The sequence below is a fragment of the Numida meleagris genome, chromosome 4 (genome assembly GCF_002078875.1).
Source record: "Numida meleagris isolate 19003 breed g44 Domestic line chromosome 4, NumMel1.0, whole genome shotgun sequence".
Classification (NCBI taxonomy): domain Eukaryota; kingdom Metazoa; phylum Chordata; class Aves; order Galliformes; family Numididae; genus Numida; species Numida meleagris.
This window is the reverse complement of record NC_034412.1, coordinates 51,753,027-51,773,950: the sequence shown is the minus strand read 5'-3', so window position 1 is coordinate 51,773,950 and position 20,924 is coordinate 51,753,027. Positions and strand designations below refer to the sequence as shown.

Here is a 20,924-nt window from a genome sequence, read left to right as displayed (position 1 = left end):
CGCACAAATTCTTTCAATCACATTGCTGATTCATTGGACAGGACAGGTTCAGCTCTCAGGTCCTGCCTGACCTCACTCAAATTATGAGGTGCCTTGCATAGAAGAAATATTACAATTGGCAAGATCAGAAAAGAGCAACAGTGCCTGCCAGGCTCTCTTGAGACTTCAATGTATCAGCCAAAGTGGCACTTTGAAGGACATAAGACCCAAAAGCAAGGGAAATACTGAAGGAGAATCGCAAGTAACAATCCTGTATAGATTCAGAGAGAGAATGAAACAGCTGGTGAGAAATTATTTAAGAAATGGATCTGACATAAGGATAATATACAGATCAACTCATTAAGGTGGAAGGGAAAAGACACCTCATGTTTACTAGACTGCTTTGTTGAGTGGACAGAATGATGAAGTATCAGCAGGCAAAAGAAACAGCTATAAGGAGGAGCTAGAGAATGAAAACAGAAGCAAAGGCACTAGGAAAGTTGGGAAGGGAAAATATAAAGTTAGTAAAAAAATCCATATGAAGGACAAAGAAAAACACAGGTACAGCAGAAAAGAAGGCAGCTGAAGCAGTTAACTTCCAGCCACCGCAATGCTCCAACATCTGCAACCATACACTTAGTTGTGAAATTCCATCTAGGGAACATAGATTGAGATCCTCTCTCACTTCCACAGGCAATCCAAACTTGCCTGGATTCAGTCTATGTGCAGAAATAACAACGTTTCAGTTACCACAGCTGAGAAAGCACAGTAATCCAGAGAAAATACAGACTTTGCATTTTTAAAGAGATATTTTTTTTTTTTTAAATTTCACCTGATCTTGGCCTGTGTTCCTTAATCTTAAAAAAAAATGGAGTTTCAGCTTACGAATATGAAGCTCTTTGTGAGCAGAAAAAGTCCACAGGCTGTGGGCATCCAGCTTTGCAAAGAACAAGAACAAAGAAGAAAGAAAAAAACACAAACTCTTCCAATTTTCTATTTTCAAGTCAGAGAGGCCAGGATAAAACAAACTTGAGCAATCAAAAAAAGTCTGCTACATTTCATACGCTTAACTTTAGCAGTCAAAATAAAACAAACTATGTTAAATATTACTTAAGAATGGGGTTTTCACAAGCACACAGGAAGAAACTCAAGATCCATTCAGTATTGCACCTGTCTCTGACAGCTTCAAGAATCAGAACCCCAGACAAACAGCATGAGATCAAGACAGAGTACTTTTTCTCCTAGATGTTAATCTCAGTTGACAGCTATGATTGTTTCAGGGATCTCCTAAGCCATAGGCTGCCTCTTCAGCATCTCTTGCAATATCCAATCCACCTTAACAACAGTGTTACGCTTTTGATAAAATAACGGTTTCAGGCACTTCTTAATACCTGCCCTTAGTTCACTGCTATCTCTACCCCTCCCCACTACTATGAGTCTGTGAAGAACAGCAGTAGGAGACGCACATTTGTCAGGGCTCCTGGCAACAGTGCCAGGCATCTCCAGATTTTTCCAGCAGCTCTCAGGATATTTGACTTCCTCAGAGGCCAGGTTTATTGTGTATTCAGTGGAGCAATAGAGCTCCTCTACATGACTCCTGCATGTCTCAGGAGGGAAAACTGGCTGAGATGATGGAGTAGGTGAACCTTTTTCTGGACGCTAGCAATAGAAGCATGATCTAGTTTTCAATTTAGAAATGCTTCAACTCAAACAGTAAGCCCCAAGGCTTTTAAAGTTTGGCTCTTTTTTCAACTGTACAATTACCCTTCCCAAGAAATGTTAGGACAAGACTATTAACCACGTTATTGATTTTCTAAAATAACAATCTTACCGTGACTTCATCAGCAAATCTGCTGATGCCAGGCCATAACTACACTTAGTGGTCACACCAAGTCATCTTGCCCCACTAGGAAGGTCTCTCTCACCTTGAAGATGCCTGGGTTTTGCCTGGCTGAATGCTCTGAGGGATTCATGAAGAGCTTTTAATTATCATCTATAGTCTGACGACTGGAAACCCCAGTGGAAGTTCATGCTTATAATACCTACCTGAACATAATTTTCCCACATGCAAGTTTCCTCTGAGTAGAGTAGAAAGGTGCACTGAAGAGCCATTCTTAGAGGACATAGCATATCCTAACAGCTTGGATATGTCTCCAGGGAACCTGCAGCTGGCTTGCACAGACAGCACAAAACCAAACCTCTGTGTCTTTGCATCCAAGGTCTACCGTGCACTGGATTTTAACTCATCCGGCATCACAAACCAATGCAACCCCACTTCCCTTATGCTAAGCCAAAGGACCAGTGTAAAAGGGAAAAGCACAACTTCAGTCAGAGGAGTTCCCCATAGGCAAAAGGGAAGAACCAGATCCTGGCAAGGAAGTACTCTGCTAGTCACTTGCCAGGTGAGGTTATGAGATCACAGGCAACCTGCTTCAGGACATGTGAGACTGCAACCAACCTGAGAACTGTACTCTGGTCCTCAGTCCTTTGGTCCTCAGTCACACTCTTCCATCAAGCACTCCTTTACACTCATCTTTCTACTTGGGACGTGGAGGGACGTGTTCCTGTCCAGGAATTTATCAGCAGTAAGGCCTGTGCAAAAAGTAATTTAGGATACAAGAGAATTCCCAGAGAGAAGTGACGCATTTCTGCAACCTCAACTCTCAGCCAACAGCACCCCTTCATTCACTTTCTATGAAGTGCTCACGTTTGGAGCCAAGCAAATGATATCTTTTCTCATATTCTTCCCATAGGGCTGTACACCTTTTTTTTTTTTTAAATATGGTTATTTACTATAACTTTACTTCATTAGCGTTAAAGACTTTATTTCATGTTAAATGTTGGGGGTCTTTTAAAATAGGAGACATGGGGAAAAAATAGAGGGCTACTTTATCAAATACATTAAATTCTTATATCTATTTGATTTTTAAAAATTGTGAAGCACAAATTATACAGAGCTTAGCACTCAGAGTCTCTTCCTTGGCCTATAAAGTCAACAGTTATGGTGTTAAAGTTTAATCAATCCCATAAAATGTTACTCAGAAAGTGACCCTGGTGTTATGGCTGAAGTACATCTCCTACATTAAAAAGCACTTTCATGGAAGCCAGAGCAGTGTTATTGAAAGAGCAAGCTAATAGGTATCTAGATGAGCTTAAGAGAGGGAGGTAGAAGGAGAGTATTGGGAGAGGCAGTAGAGAAAGGGGAAACAACCTTTTTTCAATGGAGCTAAACACGGATGGATGGATGATCAGATCGGAAGGATAAAAAGCTCCTTTGACAATTGCCCAGAAGCTGAGTTCTTCGTGAATTTCACAGTAAAGCTGGATGCAGTTTTCACATTCAGTATGAAAAGATTACAGCAAACACCAATGGTTACATCACTGTAAAGAGACAAAAGACCCGATCACATTTAGCAGTATTCAGAAACCTGTCTTCTGCAGAAAGTAAGGTTAATTCAACTGCAGCTTTATCAGAACACAGTATTTGTTGGCAAAAGACAAAATAAAGCAAAAAGATTACTAATTACAGTCCATGAATATTACTTTTAATCATTTTAATTCTGAATACAAATACATTTCTAACCTCCAGCTATCTTCCACATAAACAATAAAGCCCTATGCAACACATATGTGAGCCTTGCCACATATTCTAATTCATTTATGGTTTGGATTAGAATACTCAGTATTCTTCAATATTTCTGTCATGGTCCACAATAATTTTGAGTCTTGTCATGAGTGAAGAATTTGAAAGCACACTAAACCTCTGAGGGAAATGGTATGGCTTAAAATCAGAACAGGTAAGCCTCCCAAGAAATTCAAAGCCACTCAGCAACCTATTAGATCTTTGCACTTCACAAAGCACAGCTTAGACTCTACCATTCATCCACAAGTCGTGAAGCCTGCCAGATTTTATGTGGAGATTATAAGCTATGCTGAGCCCTTGGACCAGTACACTGTGCCTTCCAGACCCACGTCTAAACATACACAATCCACTCAGATGATTAATTTAAATCTAATAAAATCAGCACCTTAACCAAAACAGTCCCCTATGGCTGAAGCTATGCAACAACTATAAAGGAGACAAAGTCTGTGGTCAACTCAGATTTGAAAAGCAGGTAAACAAAATATATTTAAAGATCAACAAGGAAAAAAATTCTTATTTCAAAGGCCTCAGTCTCAAGATTATGTTGATAAGCAATTTCTTCTTTAGTGTTTAGGATTTTGGAATGCAACATTTGTTTGCTTGCTTTAGGAAATTTCAAGTGACTTTTCCTCTCAGAGATACAGATGAGGAGTGGGCCAGTCTGCAAAGATGATTCCAAGTTAATTATACCTGGAAGTTGGAATCTCATCTGCAGCATAATAAAACAACAGTTTTTCAGTATATTTTAACTGACACAGATGAACAAAGAATTAATTAAAAGATTATCCTAGCCTGATCTTGAGTGTATTCCAATACTGCTATTCCAGAGAGTCTTTTAATGCAATAGGGACTGAAAACTAGGAAAGTTCTCATCTCAAAGGAAGAAAGATATTTTTCAAGTCACATTTGCAAGTTTCACCCAAAAAAACCAATACTGGACAGCTCCCTGAGCCTGCAGGGCACCCGGGCAAACTACTCAGAGCAAGCCCTCCTCAACTCTCCTCAAGAATTTGTTAGCATTCAAAAGGAACCATTCTCCCAGCTAGCAAGAATTACATCTCAAATAACTGTATATTCATTCTCACAATTAATACACAATGCAAGAAGTACCTGCAATGATTCCAGCAGAAGGCAGACACTGACTGAGAGCTTTGCAGATAAGATAATGTCAAAAACAAGACAACAACCTGAGGAATAATTTAAGGAAAGCTCTTCACAATTCCTGCAGGTGCGCGATAAATCTGAAAATGAAATTTTCAAGTGAAATGAAAATTTCAAGTGCTAGAACCCAGATGAACCAAGTTGAATGTATGAATGTGTTATAATATATACCCCAGATTCATGCCAAATTATATTTATCTGAAGTTCATTTTGAACCTCTCACTTCACAACATAATTTGGAATTCCTCCAAATCTTGGTAGCATTTAGAGCCAAGGTTTTGATGAGTAATCTTGTTGTGTACAGCAATGCAAGAAGTATTTTAATACATGTAATACTTAAATGGAAAGTTATAATATTAATTCAATTGTTGCATTTAAGAATTTGACAATGCTCAAACACTACAGCCTTCTGTACAGTGTTTATATCTAATTACACTAACAATTTTCTTTGACATACTTATTCCAACTGGGCATTTTATAAAATGATGAGAACACTCACCTTATTAACTTCCTTGAGTTGTTAAGGTGAAATTGCAAACATCCAGACGCTGTCTTTAGGGGAACAACTTCTAAGGTCTTCAATTTACTAATGGGTCCAGATCTCCAGAATGATCAAACCTACAAGCACAAGAGACTGATTATCCTAGTGCATCCACTCATTCGTTCTTTGGGGCACTTTATCCGCTTCCTCTCCATCTCCCCCCAATCCTGGCTAGCTTTATACAGCTTTAACCGCAGATTTTACTCCTTGCTGAGAGACTACTGCAAAGCCACGGCTACCACTTTCAAAGCTTTCCTTCACTATTTGACCTAAACATTTTGTCCTTCTTTACATCTCACTATTCTAAGTTTATGTTTCCTACATACAAGAAACAATTCTTTCCTTCTCCATACCCCTCCCCCCCCACCAACATGGAATATTTGTAGACCATGGTTTCTTGCTCAAAATCGAGATGTTTCTATGGCAATCAATATATCACTCATCTCCCTGCCGTGCCTCAGAATGCCAAAAATCAAAGTGAAGTTCTTTTTAAATAATCTCACACCAAAGCAAGGTTCTCTACTATAATCTTGACTGGGAACATATTAGTAGAGAACACACATATAAGTTCCAATGGGAAGATTGCTTCTGATTTAGCAGAAATGCAATGATTTATAAACAAATAAGCATGCCTTCAGTACAAAGTTCAGATACAGATTAGTGTTCAAATCCCCCTAGTGCACAGGCAGGATTGCTGTCTCAGTGTTACTTCAGTCTATTCAAATTGTCAGCTAAAAAAGGCTTTTTTTTTGGTTCCCTTAAATAACTTATTAGTTAAAAGGATGTGAATTAACTTAGAATGAATGTTCAATTCATATAGTTGAATCGCCATCATCATTATTACAGGAAGCTCTAATCATTACGCAGCCACTAATATCAGACATTCTGCTAGCTTGCCTTTAATGAACATGACTCACATTTCACTTTAATGATTCCTGCACCAATGCCTCCTCTCTACCTTCTGCTTCTAACCAACCATGGGGGAAGGGCAGCCTTTCTAAAGACGAAAGGCTACCTTTTAAGAAAGGAATAACTCCCAATATCTTTGTTTTATAGGTGCTCATGCTGCAAAGACTTGGATATATCCGGAAAGTCCAAGAAAGTACTCACAGTCATCTTCTTTCAAGGAGTCTTGAACTGTGACACTCTAAATGGTAGTATGTCAAAGAAGTGTTTTCCTCAATAGAACTGAACTGTCTGTAGCATTTCCTCCAGAAGAGTCACCTTCTCATCTTGCTCAATCAACTCATCCTCTCCTACAAGAGAACACAGTAGCTGAAGCAGAGTGGAGCCGGCAGGAAAGGAGCTTGTAGAGGTTACAACACACAAATGCAAGTTCATTGCACTAAGGTCGGGAACCAAAGGGCCCATGGGAATATTTCCAAGCATTTCACACCCTCCATTCTCACCCAAACCTAACTTCATGGCAAAAATCAGCTATTGAGATACTGCAGCCAGAGACTGCTAAAACAGTTGCATGGTTCACTTAACTCCATTTCCTGGCATCTTTAATGTATTCACAGCACAGGTCATTTTTCAAATAATCCCCCTCAGTCAGGTAGCAGACAAATATTTCTGTGGCAGCCATAAACAATTGTTTGAGAAGCATTACCAATAACAGCCAAGGATAGGCACAAATTGTGCACTTCACATGTCAGCTACAACAACAACAAAATATGTAGCTGCATTTGTGGACACAAGGATTAAAGACCTGATATTTTGCACAAGACTTGCATTAAATCCCTTAAACTTTTGCTGCCAGTAACTACATCACTGAACTGCAGAATCATTACACTCTCTGTCATTTAAACAGAATTCTTCTTCTATTAACTTGCTAGAGCCAATGCAATGCCACATGCTAACACAGCCTTCTCCAAGGATAAGACTTCAACGGTTCGAGATAGTCAGGTTGTATTTTACGGGTCATGATTACAGGTGTAAATATTTCTTCTCTACACCATGAGAAACCCTCTACTGCACTCATCAGTTAGACAGACTGAAACATTTTACAGCATTCCTGCTGGACAGATGAAAGAAAAGTTGAGAAGACTTCACAGAAGTGCTTTTACATCCATTCCAGGTGCGATGTCTGACATTTGACTACAAAGCACTCAGCCACCTGAGGCCACAGATGAGCATTACTACAGCCACTTGAAACACTTGCATTAGTCAAGGAAGGTAGAACATCATTTCTAAAACTGGTTCAGCATTTCAGTTTGCTTCCCATTATTTTGAAGTTTTTGTTTTTTTTTTCCCCAAGTTTCATTCACACACAAATTCTTTTCTTTCCCTCACTAACTTTGGAGAGGCTTGTAGAGTTAAGTGTCACCAAGCTTTCTTGAAACAGTTTAATTCTTCAGAACCTGTTTGATATCCACATTTACGTGTAGCATTATATAGCAGTGATGTTTGGTCAAATCCTGAATTAAGGATTCAAAAACATAAATACTTTCTGAAGTAAGCGCTAGTTGGCTTAATAACCAGCGTTCGTATCGCACTTAAAAGACACAAAGTTCAATGTATATGCTACACTACGTAAACATACTACTAGCACTAATATATGCTACACACGCTACCACTGTTTCTGCACTGCAAGCCCTTTATACAGTAGCTCAACACACATCTTAAATGGGATGGCTTATGCTGCTGCAAGACCAATTTGCATGAGATATTGGGGAGGAGCAATTTTTTTTGTCCATTGCTGCTTCAGACAATCTGAGGAGTTTTCACTCATGTCAGTCAGGTTCAGCTAGAGATCATCACCACACTTAGCCTTAGAAAGATGCTAGTGATGTACACTGTGCAGCGAGAAGGCAGGAGAAAATTGAAAAAAGTTTCCAGACTGCCAAAGCTCACATGGACTAAAACCAAAAGAACACAGTAGCTATTATTGCTTGCTGACAGGGGCTGATGACAAATAGAGCTGCGTCTTTCCTGCAGCCTTGTCACAGGAACCATGGAACATCATTCCAGGAGCAAGGTCTCAGCTTGCATCACTTCTTCAGCAGGTCAGAGCCTTCCTCACTCAGCCTGCCAACAGAACTTCTTAAGGAAACAGGGATGAGAATCAAGTGCATTCAGGAAATCCTAGGCATCCTTCCAGTGATTTCATGCATACAGACTGACACCACCAGGCCTGAACCAATCACTAATCTCGAACTGGACAGAGTGTATTTCTAAGCTCAACGCTTCCCACACCCTCAGACCCTCAATATGACAGCTGTGTGGTGACCACATGGGAAAGGGTGGGGGCAAGCCAGCAAATTGTTATTCAAACTCCACAGGATGATCCCAGGAAGGGACAAGGATGGGACACAGCATGCAGTCTCTCTGTCAAGAAACTTCACTGCCAACAGAGGGGATAGAACAGCATAGGAAATGCTGTTCTCTGCACACCTAAAGCAATAGAAAACAGCCAGCAAGGAACTCCCTTCTAATTACCAAAGACAGACATGAGACTACCCTTTACCTGCAGCCTTTGGCTACCAGTTATACATTACATTTGTGCCAATGTTTACACCCCCAGTTACAATCATTACTTGATCACAGCACGTCCCTTTATGCCCAGTGCCTAAAGAGATGAAGGACTTCCTTCCATTTTGGTTTTGGAGTACCAGGGATATTACTTTGTGCATCTAGTTCCTTCTGCAATTCCTCTCCGTTACGTCTTAAACTATACAGCAACCTTTTCTCAGTTCTGTGGTCTACAGCACACAACAATTTGCAGGATCACAGTTGAACTATTTCTGGAAATGCTAAACATCTCATGTCCAACATTTGTTTGTTGAGTAGCTCAGTATAGCTCAATCCATCATCACTGACTTTGGCCTAAAATATTAAAATACAAATGTTTGAAACAGGAATGAAAGAACCAAGTCAGCTAAAATAACATTGCTGGTATGAAACACTGGCCAAAGCTTTTAGTGATCCCAGAACAAAATGCTTTCCTTTGTTTTTGATAAAAACAAAATTAAGCTCCCCAGTACTCACTCACTGCTGTCATCTCACTTCACCTTATTACAGCCAAGAAGAGAAGCAGAACTGCTAATTACCACTGGAAAGACTGTTTTCCAGATTCACCTGCAGAAAGAAAAAATGGTTAACCAAGAAGAAAATGTGGTATGAGTTCAGAAGCCTGTGAAACCATTCCACATCTAGGCATTGTCCATACAGATTCATTGTCCACACAGAGTCCCTTGAGTATTCAGGACCAAATTCTGGCATTTCAGTTGATGCTAAACAGCATCTTCCACAAGTAGCTGCAAGGGACTGTGAGCCACTGAGTTAGACTCTGACCCTCGCAAGCTCATTCAAGTTTGCAATTATCCCAAACTGTATTCTTGTCAACAACACACAATTTTCAATACATCACTTGCTTTTCAAGTCAAATTAACATATCACAGTCAGACTGTGCTTCCTATACAACTCTGTCCTAATTGAGACTTTCATGATTTTATTTTGAGAGAGCAAGAGCTTTCATTTGTGATTTCAGTTGCAGGGACAGATAGATAATGAACTGTGTAGGTTTCTCCAAACAAAATTTCACATCCCCTGGATGCAGCTACCTGACAAAAGACATTAGAGTACAGGAGCTGGGACTGTGCTTAAGCTCAGACATGTATTGTTAAATGTGACATGCTCAATTTATCATTAGTTATGAAGTGAAAACGGATGAATACACATTCAATTTAGTTCAGCTGCTTTCTTCATTTATCACACTCTTTCATCATCCATCATTCCTCCCCACCACCCTTTTGATTTGCACAAATAACATACTTTCATAAGTTTAATCTAATTAATCATAATTGTAAGGTAATGTTCCCTTAATGAAGCGTATATTGAGCTTTATAAACTTTGTTGCAATTTTAATAAAATCTGTTCCAGATAGAATCTACAAATGTTTTCAATGGAGCCAAAACCATTCCTATCTCTCTTCCCCACTCATTACTAAGGTTGATGATGATGTATCAGTACAAAGAGTTGCTCAAGCATATTGCTCTTTTATAGAACAACTGTTTCAATAAATTGGAAAGCGTTCATCATTTTATGAGAGAAGACGTGCAGTTAAAAAAGTTAATTGAAATAGAAACAAATTAAGAAACCAACCTTAAAAGATTTTCATACCTTACTTCTATGAAATATACAATACTTGCTACCTTATGAGGGCATCCTGAGTGCCAAAAACTGTATAAAGAAGAAATTGCTAATTAGCATCAAAGGTGGTGGGCAGAACTAGCAAGTTTTGCTGCACTTCTCCAACAGCAGTTAACACAGAAGGGACTTGCTGTCTGGCAACATCAACGAACAGAAAACTCCATGCACAAGACCAAGTAATAAAATTCCAGTTCTGCTCAAAGAAAACCTGGTGAACTGAGCCAAGTCATACTAATCCCTAATTTCACTCTCCCCCTGCACTGTCTGTAGTGGACAACATTGCTTACCTTATCTAGTTGTGATTTCCCAAGGTTCATAAAACATTTCAGAGCATCTGGGCAGAAAGTGCTGTGGACATTCAATATGACTTATGATTGTTATTAATGTGCAATTTCATTTGATCATTATTAACATACTGAGACTCTTCACACCAAGATTAACATACCCTGCATTTGCTAACACCACAGCACACTCATTTGTATCTGTTTCAACTCATATTGGCAATTATTTCGAAGTTGCAAAACCAGAAACAACACATTAGAGAATTGACTTGTTTTCCCCATGACAGGCTTTCACATCTGCAGGCCACTAATGACAGATGCCTGCCCTTTTCAAAATTGGGCAGCGTATCTGGTTAAAAGTCGTACTTCGCTCCAGGGGTTTCTGTCTATGTCAGCAACCCAGTCATAAAGAGTACTGGCAAGTTAATACTCCACCCATCCAATTATACATCCACAACATTATTTCCACATTTTCACTTTTGAAGTGTAGTTTAACTACTTTTACTTCAGCTTCATTCCAAACTTTTGAGAAGTAACAGCAAAAGAAACAGTTTTAACCACTGTATGCTATTACTACTGCCCCCCATCTAAGTGAAGATACACCTTGCCATGGTGACAGGTGAACAACCCAAAAAGCATCCATTCCACCAGTTTATCCTGATGCAAGTCATTATAGGGTTATTTCATTCTAGGAACAACAGTGCAGTTCTACAGCTGGTTCCCTAACTCATATTGTACAGTTTAATAGCTATTCCTGTCCATTTTGTGAAATAAATGTTTCAAGGTTTCTGGCAAACTGTTAAGACAAAGTTTGCTTGTGACACTCCCTTGTTGCACAAAGCATTAGAGCTGCAAATTTGCCAGTGCTCCCTTTGGACCTGGAATCTCCCCCCTCCCAGCTCTCTCCTTCCCATTTTACCCCCAAAAATAACACGGGCCAGTGAGGAATCTTCCTGGTGGCACTTTCTGTTCCCCATCCCATGCAACTTGACTTTTCCTTTTCCCTCCCCTCAGAGAGCATCCTCTAAGCCTAAGCTGCTACAGCAGCCACTGGGTCCGAAGCACTGCTACCAATTAAGGTAAGTACAAAGTATGAGATCAATTAATCATTTGTTATCTTTACAGTGCAATAGCTGAACCTCCACAGTAGGCAGTCCAATAATCCGTACAACCCCCAAGCTGCTCATTTTCTCCTAAGCTGATCATTCATTACCCAAAGCATAGCAGCATAAAAAATTCTTCACCGTTAAAGGCAACCAGTCTAGCACAAGTGACAAGTCTTTGAAGCTCTAGTCCATCCCAAGCCCACGGAGTTTAAGGTGCCTGTAATACACATGTTAAATCTTAAGCAGATGTAAGGGCTGATCCCATTTTCAGTGAAATCAAAGGGAAAATGGATCAAACTCTTGGGAATCAGGTTCAACAGTTCACAACACTCACAAAAACAGGCAACCCTTACAAACACACTGTTCTGCCTTAAGTGCTAACACTGTCCTAAAGCAGAAATATACAAGAGTCCAATCCAATGGACAAACATGCTCAACGAAAAAGCATACTTCCTGTGAATTGAGTGTAGGCAAAAATTGCCACCAGTTGTCCAGTGAATCTATGAAGGCTATAAAAGAGAGGTGCAAAATATCCCAGTTCTTATTTTCCTTGCTCTGAACTGCCCTGTGACCCCTGTCACAGAGAGAATACCCAATATGGGAATGCAAATGACATGGAAGTCCCACGAGATACACACAAGTTAATTCTCTGCAAGAAAATCTCAGACACAAGGTGATGCTCACCACTTTTTCCTAACATACAGCCATTTCTTTTGATAAAATGGTATTCTTTGATGAATCCCTTCAACTTGGCAAAGATAGACTATACTGGAAAAAGGGTAACACGACTCATCTCTGCTCCTCAAAACAGCTCAGTAACAAAGACAGGATAAAAGACAGTTCTATGGAAAGCAGTAAAGTCCGTGACCTCAAGTTCTCAAAACAGGATCATCCATTTAGAGAATAGCCATGGTCAAAAAAAAAGAAGCTTTGATGATAGAGAGTGTCCAGTTGAAGGGAATGAGCTGGTCAGCATTTACGACCATCTTGATGTTGAGAAATACTTGATTTTGAAAAAAAACTTGATTTGTTTTCATTCAGATTTTGAAAAAAAAAATTTTATCTAGAATTAAAAAAGAAATTCTCATAACCAAATCTCAGCATCTGCTTTCCTTCTGTCTCTTCATACTCTTTTTCCTACAGAAACTGATGAGTGGAAACAATACTATTCTGTATATTGAAATGCTTTTTTTGCCTGCTTTTTCTTGGAAACGCAAGGGCAAGAAAGGAGAAGCTTTAATGTAGTATAGGACCTCCAAATTAAATTCTTCCATTTCTGAGAAGCTCAGAAGAAAAGCAACGTTGCAGTTTTTCATCCCAGTTCCTGCAAGATTTCCACCAACACAAGTGCAAAGAGGTAGCATTCCTGGAGCACAATGCATCCATCTGAACATATCCAAGCTGAGGGTGAGGAGGCACTGCTTAGTCTGAACAGCAGTCCTGCCCATGTATGCCCGAGGCAGCAACAGTTGCAGCAGTGCTGCATCTCTTCCAGTACAGCAGGTGGTGAGGGGGCAGGAGTTGCCCACAGCACTTAGATTATGCCTCCTCAGCAAAGAGCAGAGCTTTTTTTCCAGCACTCTTCTGTCTTGGTTTTCCCAGCATTACAACTCACATTTTCTGAAGGGCTTGAGGCCACTCCAGGATTGTGTCCTACTTACTATCAGCAACTGAGTCCAGCGCACTCACTGAGGCTCCCTTCATCCAGTGAAGCTGGTGGATGAGCCTTCTATTTAAATAAAAATTTAAAAAAAATAGGTTTTGTTTTGTTTTTTTTTTTTTTTTTTTTTTTTTACAAAGCACAATCTCTTACATTTGGTTGTTGTTTGCTCAGGGAGTTTCCTTGTCACTTACTAGCTTGGTGCAAGGTATTTACTGAGCTCTGCTCTCCTGGCAGTGGAACAGAAAGGGCTTGGATTCAATTCATTATTGTTTAATGCCATATTTGCAGTAAGATTCACCTCTTTAAAATAACACGTTGCCACCATACTATACTGCTAGCAAAAGATAAGAAGAGAAGATGTACTAATTATCATTTAAGTTACATATCCACCAATGCTAACATTGTTGTACGTGACCACTGCAGCCTTGCTTTCAACTCTAAGGCAACTGCTCATAAAACCTGTCTCTGCCATAAAACACTGTCTGCTCAGAGGGACACTGCTAAGTTTTAATTAATGGATACTTTGTAAGAAAAGCACAAGGTAAAAAAAAAAAACATCTACCACACCCATTTCAGCAAAACTGCAACTCACTCCCATATACAACCAGATTCAGTTTCATGAGTGTGTAACAGCACATAACCAACAACCCCCACCCCTGAGCTAAGCCTATTTGTTCCACATCCACGCTCAGCATAAGAAAGCATTTCACTTGGGCAATTGTTTGTCTCAAAATTAGAAATAAAATATTAACAGCATGCTACCATTCACTTTTTCCAAAGAAAGCAATCATCTTCCTTATGTTTTCCAACTTCTGGTTAAGAAGGTGTTTTCCTGGAACAACTCTAAAGGAAAATTGCCAGGAATGGAGCTGATCAATTAACATCAGGAAAGAAGAACTGCATGCATATGGGTAAGTGGGGAGGATGTGCAGGGAGAAAAAGAAGTGGTAATGAAGGGGTAGAGAAGGAAATGAGTTGAGCGTTGTTTCCTGTGAACTACCTTATGTGTGTTGGCACCTTATCCCAGCTTTTAAAAAGAGCGACTCAGCCTAGAGATAAAATTCAGCAGGACCGACTTGAGTGGTAAGAGCAAACTTAGACCCTGACAATTACTAAATAAGAACATAATTAATTATTTCTTCAACTGAATAGTCCTGAATCCTACCACAAATCAATCAGCTCTTCTTGCCTAAGAAGCTCTGACTCTATTTTAGCTCAATGAAAACAAAATCAATGAAGGCCAATTATAGCCCATCTCGTTAGAGTATGCAAATAGTGCACCATATAGATGAGCTGCTATTGCTTCAGGGCACTGCTGAGAAATATGCTTGTCAGGCAAAATGCAAACGTGAGCTGGTACTGGCCCCTAGCTGCATGCTGTAAAACACCAGCTCTTTTCCAATAGATTTCAAGGGCATGCAAAAGCAGCAGACAGTATGTGCCCCACAGGAGTTGCTCATTAGTTTACTACTCACTAATTTAAGTTGCAGAAAGCCCACAAATGTGTCTCAGAACACAGATTCCACATTAGTTACTAGAGATGGTGCACAAAGGAATTATTCAAGTGTGACTGAGCCTACTTTCCTTCCATCACATGAGGTTATGAACAAAATAAACTTTAAGAATAAAAAACTGTATCGTAACAAAAGGATTTCAAAGATCCACCAACAATAATTGAACATCTCACCCTCTCAAATGAGAACAGATAACTCCAAATGCCCAGAACGCATTTCTAGCCACAAACACAGGCAGTAGTGTATATCCACTCTGCTACCATGCTAATCTAAGCCTAACCAAAACCCAGACAGTAGCATTGCAGGAAGCTTTCTTCTCTTCCCTCTGAAAAGTCAAACTGTAAAGGAAAAGTTTGCCAAAGTATTCACACGTGTAACATATGACCTCTAGCTCTCTAGAGACAAGAGCTTACTGCAAGACAAACTGCTACAAGTTGAACTCTGCTGGTGCTCTTCTGCTTTGCATAGCCCTGTGCACAGTCTCAAAAACCTGGCCTTGCTGGGTTCTGTTCATCCTGACTCAACTTCCAATAGTTCCCTCACAAGAAACTATTATTCCAGTTCACGCATCACCTGCAGGGTCTGAGTCTGCTTCTGCGTTCTCTGGCTGCAGTCTGAGCACACTTTTGGCCAAAAGCTTGCTGCATGCTGACTTTCTGCCCATGCAGTAGATGTGCTTAGCTTTATGGACTATTTCAATTGCCAGCTTATCCTAACATTTCTTAATTGGTTATCTAAAAATAAGTATTTTTGTATTGAGGAAGTGCATATGAAGCAAAGGTGCATCACTGAATTCCTCCATGTGGAAAAAAATGGCACCCATTGACACTGCTGAACATTGATGGAGACCAAGCAGTGGACGAAAGCACAGTGAGGTGGTGTGCGGTGCGTTTCGGCAGTAGCAACAGTGGGCCACCTCTGCTGGTACAGATATTCAGTAGCATGGCACGCAGGCTCTTGTTTAGCACTGGCAAAATGCATAGATAATGGTGACATTTATCCTGGAAAAAATAGCATTGTGTAGCTGAGAATTTGCTCTATCGAACAGTGTTACTGTGCTCTTTGTAGCCATTGTAGTTTCTATGGAAATAAATACGAAGTATTATTTTCAGAGCAACCTACGTAGTTAACTTTTAGTTCTTACTAGTCTAGTCTGTTAGTAATAGACAATAAATTACATTAATCTCCCTTACGTTGAGTCTGTTTTGGTAATTGGCTGAGTTTTACTTGCTATAGTGTCCACCTTTTTGAAGAACCACAGTGACATATTCAAACAACTTTTATATATAAATATATAAAAATATATGCATACATACACACCTACTTACTTACTGAGATCTCTCTTTTTTCCACGCTCCCATCAAACCATACAGGAAAAAACAGCTCCGCAGTAGGCCAGGACAAGAAGGCTGCCTTACTGATGGGAAATCCCAAGGACTGCAACAAGCCTGGCAGGAGTAAAAGAACTTGCTGTGAGGGCAGCAGCCCTATTTAGAAGGGGATAAAATGCAACACAGTGCAAGCTCCAACAGCGAACCCATTTATACAGACTCAATCCTTGCTCAATTTCGTTTCAGCAGGTGATGCAGAAAGACAAAGGAAACTAGCTCAATCAAATATTGAATGCAGTTTAAAGTCCCAAATTGATAAGACACTTCAACTCTGTGAAGCTAGAGGTTTAAGTACAAATTCAAGTAAACTGAAGTAAATTATTTTGACAATAAGCTTGAACTTGGCTGCCATTCTAAACAAGATTTCTGTAATCAAGTTTACTATAATTGAACTAGGTCAGATTCAAACTCCACTTGGATAAGCTGGTGTGTTTTTCCACCAGGAGCCAACTGGACGTATTCACTCCTGTATAATAAAGCCCAAAGCAAGAGCAACCCAGATTCCAGGAGCTGTTTCAAAGCAGTGAGGGAAGGCGTGAAAGCAGGAGTCTGGTCATTTCATACCAGGAACTTGACAGTTTGTTTGTCATGAACCACAAAGGGTTCAAACCAGTAAGACATTTTTCACAGTTTTGTGGCTGAGATTTTGCCAATGAATTCTGCACTGTTTGGGTATTTCACACACACTAGGTTGTGTGAAAGAGAGATCAATAAGCCGCATTTAAAAACAGAAGTCCGTATGGATATTTATATTATAGAAAAAAGAATGCCAGACACTCATTGGTAGTGTCCTGTTGGAAGATATAATATCTGAAAAGGACCCAAAGTGAGGAATATACGAATTTGAAAAGGATATAAAATTCATTTGACAAGTGTACCTATGCCAGAGGCTGATTGCCTAAAATGATAATAATTTGACCAAAGTAGCAGCATGCCCTAAATTGGGCTATTAGAAACACCTCCAGAATCAATTAAGACAGGCTGCTGGTGAGTGCTTGCTAGTGAGCACAGATCTATTAAACCTTAAACTTTTCTCTACACTGTGCAGCAACAAAGCGATGACATTCTTGGTTAAAAGGTAGTTCTCAGTCTAAATTGTTATCGCAAATTTTACCAAGCCATTCCATCCCTCTCATTATGCTTCCAAAATCTCTGCTCATACTGCAGTAAATCACTTTGCTCAGATAACTTAAGGACCAGAAATCCGCAGATCTATGGAAATTAGAAACCCTGATCTTAAGACAGCACTGATTATTAACTCCCTACAAGTTTTCATAAAGAGATAAATGAGTACATGTCATTTTGAGGGAGGAGCAGAATATAAGACAAACTCCATTGCCACCTTCAGGGTTTATTTTGAGCTCCTTTGAAACACAGCAGATTTCTATATTGACAAGTGAGAGTGCAAGCATGTCCTGACTGAAACATACTCAGAGCTGTGTGAGGGACTACACCTTTAAGTAAGCTGAAGTTTGGCCCTGGTACATGAAGAGCTGATCACTTGACTGCTCAGCACTACTCCAAAAGATATTGAGGTGGTAACAAGGAAACAATTGAGCTGGGCTTGAGTACAGCATACTCTGAGCAGCAAGGTATTTCACAGAAGCCATGAATGCACTCCCTCTCCAATCACATCTTCCTCATAATTCATGTGTTACCTATAATTTCACAGAGTTTGCCCATCTGTACTATTTCTAAGCTTCTGAAGACTTATATTTGAGCCCTGTCTTTCTAGAGATGTCAGAATTTCCAAAGATCTTATGGTACCTCAAGCTTAAGATACAAGGTTTTTAGGCCTCTCGCTACAGCACGCAATACCCACCGGGCACCTAACAAACCTAGAATCCTGAAGTAGTCTCCCATAATGTCCAGCATCACCACATCCTCAAACCCTAGATAAAATGGTTAACTTTCACCAGGTTTAGGGAGCTGTCAATTGATCACTGGCTTATGTTATTAGAAGGTAGTTAATTTCAAAGTCAACAGGAGTCTTCCTCGCCAACAAGTAACAGCCTTGTTACTGTTAAGCAAGACAGAGAAGACGTTCCTGTTGCTGACAAGGGATCATGCTGCTTCTGAATTCTCATCCCTCCCCTGAGTACCAAACCAGTGTTAAGAGCTGAGTGCACAACACAAATGGAGAAGTTTGCAATTGTTGGAAAGGATTAATCCCTGACCAGGTAGCCAACTTAGGTCGAACCACTGAACTAGATGAAGTGTAAGAAAGAAAACTACAGTATGCTGCACAAATCTTGTTTTGTGCTAGAGACATCCCCATGTGGGTTTCCACTTTATGCAATTGCGCCGTCAAACACTGAGACTAATCCATTATCCTAGGATGTAGTGAAAAGAACACAGCATCCATCTCATCGTTCTTCCACAGCAAAATAAAACTAATTGAAGGAACCAGTCACTTTCTACTGTAGGGAATGAACGGCAAAGCACAGACAAAAATCCGCTGCCACTAAGAAAAGCTCTGACTCGTGTCAAGAACTCACTTCGGAGGCAGAAAACATGTTGGGATGTCTAGCTCAGGGCTCCCACTGAAGGTGGCGGCAACGCTGTGGTAAGAAGCAGACAGTACAACCCACTTTACCTGCCAACTCCAATAGTATCAAACCGAAATCATAGAAGAGTCACCCTATTCCATTCTAGCTCAGACCAAAAAGCTGTCTTTACCACCTAAACCTTTACAAAAGAATGAAAATGTTGATTTTAAGTAATCTGCCAGCCAGTTTATTGTGCAGGGATGTAACTGAGAATGAACAAAATAAAATAAGCCTATAATCTTTGATGCAGTCAACTGAAGCACAGCACTGCTTTGCAAAGAGCACCAAGGCCATTTTCAGCTAAGAACTCAGTGTGTTCCTAATTTCAGGTTACAGCCTAGAGATCCCTAAGAAAATTTCCCTTATGTTTCTGTGCAGCTTGCTTTCACATGGGAAATCTATGGACTTTGTACTTAACCTTTTAAGTCTTGATAAGATCCATACCAGTTTTAAATTGACACAACTGCAGTATGTTTAAGAAGTTACACTGGTGAAATAGCATCAAGACATCACGTAACCAAGAAGTTCCTGGAATTTTAAGCTTACCACTCGCTTCCTCTGAAATTAAAACCCCTGTCAAATCAGGTCTTTGAGATATGCCATGCACACAGAGCATCATCTGGTGTGTGACAAGAAACTGGATATAGTCCAGCCCATGGATGTATGCTACCACAGGGCATAAGGACAAAGACACTGCTGCTGACAGGAGCTCAGGAAACATCCTGGAATTCAGCAGGGTAATGTCTTCGCCAGTAGCCCTTCCCAACACACAGATGCTGAAACAGCAACCTGGAAAGCAAAGCAGATTTTCTGCCCCTGTGCCACACCTAGCCTATAGAAAAGAGGGAAGAAACAGCCAGTGGGATTTCTCTGCACCTCCCTACTCTGTTGCAGGTGTAGCTCCACCAAAGCTCAAACCCAGGCAACTCCATACACATCTGCCCAGAAGGTGGTCCTATCACAGCCTGCAGTGCAGTAAGGTGACCCAAGCACTTGCCCATCCCATGCAAACTAGCAGTATGCTTTCCTAGATAAGGCTGCTGCTTCCAAATCTCATGTCTGTCTAGTATTTTAAAACAATAATATCATTTTTCTCAATAGCTGAAGGGTAAGAAGAGGTCATATACACCATCATAGAGCCTAAAAGCCAGATATTAATTTTGAAAGACTGTAATAGCTTTGTGATCTGTGCAACAAGAAAAGCATCACCATCATTCCAAATGATGTCTTACATGCACTGGCTTGTCCATAAAATGAATTTACCTTTTCATTATTATTTACTGACTCTGCTTGTATTTCATTTGTATGGATTTTTTTTGCAGCAAATAGAGGGGAAAACAGCCTCAGAAAATCTAATATAAAGATGGAGACAGTGAACAATTATTGGAGTCTGTATCTTGACTCCTGAGGTCACATTTCTGCATTTTTTATTATGTTCATTACAGGGAAATAGAAGGGGGAAAAAAAAGGAAAACATTGTGGATGGCAACAAATCAGAGCTAGCAGTGGCAAGGACATTCTTCAGGAGCAGCAGTGCCAAAACACACAGCTGTGCTGAAATGTTCACTCTTACTGTTACGCTTAAACAACTAGTTTATCATCCAAATCAATATTCAAAACCCTCAAGATTTCTTAGCAGCCTCCTAGTCCAATGGCATATGCTCAGGCATGGCTGAGTCAATACCCATGCTTTGCAGCACACATTGGCACAAATCCACCTGCATAACTCCCAACCCAGCGCAATACAGCCTGTAGTTCTCAATCACCAATCTGCAGTCAGGGCAGAGACTAGAGCCCTTCAAAGCTCCTGCTGCTCATGAGACCTCATACAAGCTTCTCTAACTTCAGGACTGGGCTCATTCACATCAGTGTGGGAGAAAAAAGAAGAGTATCATTAGTTCTATTTTATCCTCTCTTAAAGCAAAGCTATCTCAGTGAGATC

At 40.1% G+C, this 20,924-nt stretch overlaps 2 long non-coding RNA genes across 3 annotated transcripts in view; both read right to left on the bottom strand.

Moving 5' to 3' along the window:
* Nucleotides 1-4,857, bottom strand: part of LOC110399155 — a 106,269-nt gene extending 101,412 nt beyond the window's left edge. For both annotated transcript variants that reach the window (XR_002438927.1, XR_002438928.1), the window contains exons 1-3: nt 4,733-4,857; nt 3,191-3,360; nt 2,438-2,571 (exon numbers count right to left, since the gene is read on the bottom strand). This is a non-coding gene — a long non-coding RNA (uncharacterized LOC110399155). The remainder of the gene's footprint in view (nt 1-2,437; nt 2,572-3,190; nt 3,361-4,732) is intronic.
* Nucleotides 5,289-9,405, bottom strand: LOC110397530. Its single transcript, XR_002437827.1, has 3 exons — nt 9,315-9,405; nt 6,435-6,580; nt 5,289-5,401 (listed from the first exon to the last, which is right to left on the bottom strand). It is a non-coding gene; the product is annotated as an uncharacterized LOC110397530 (long non-coding RNA).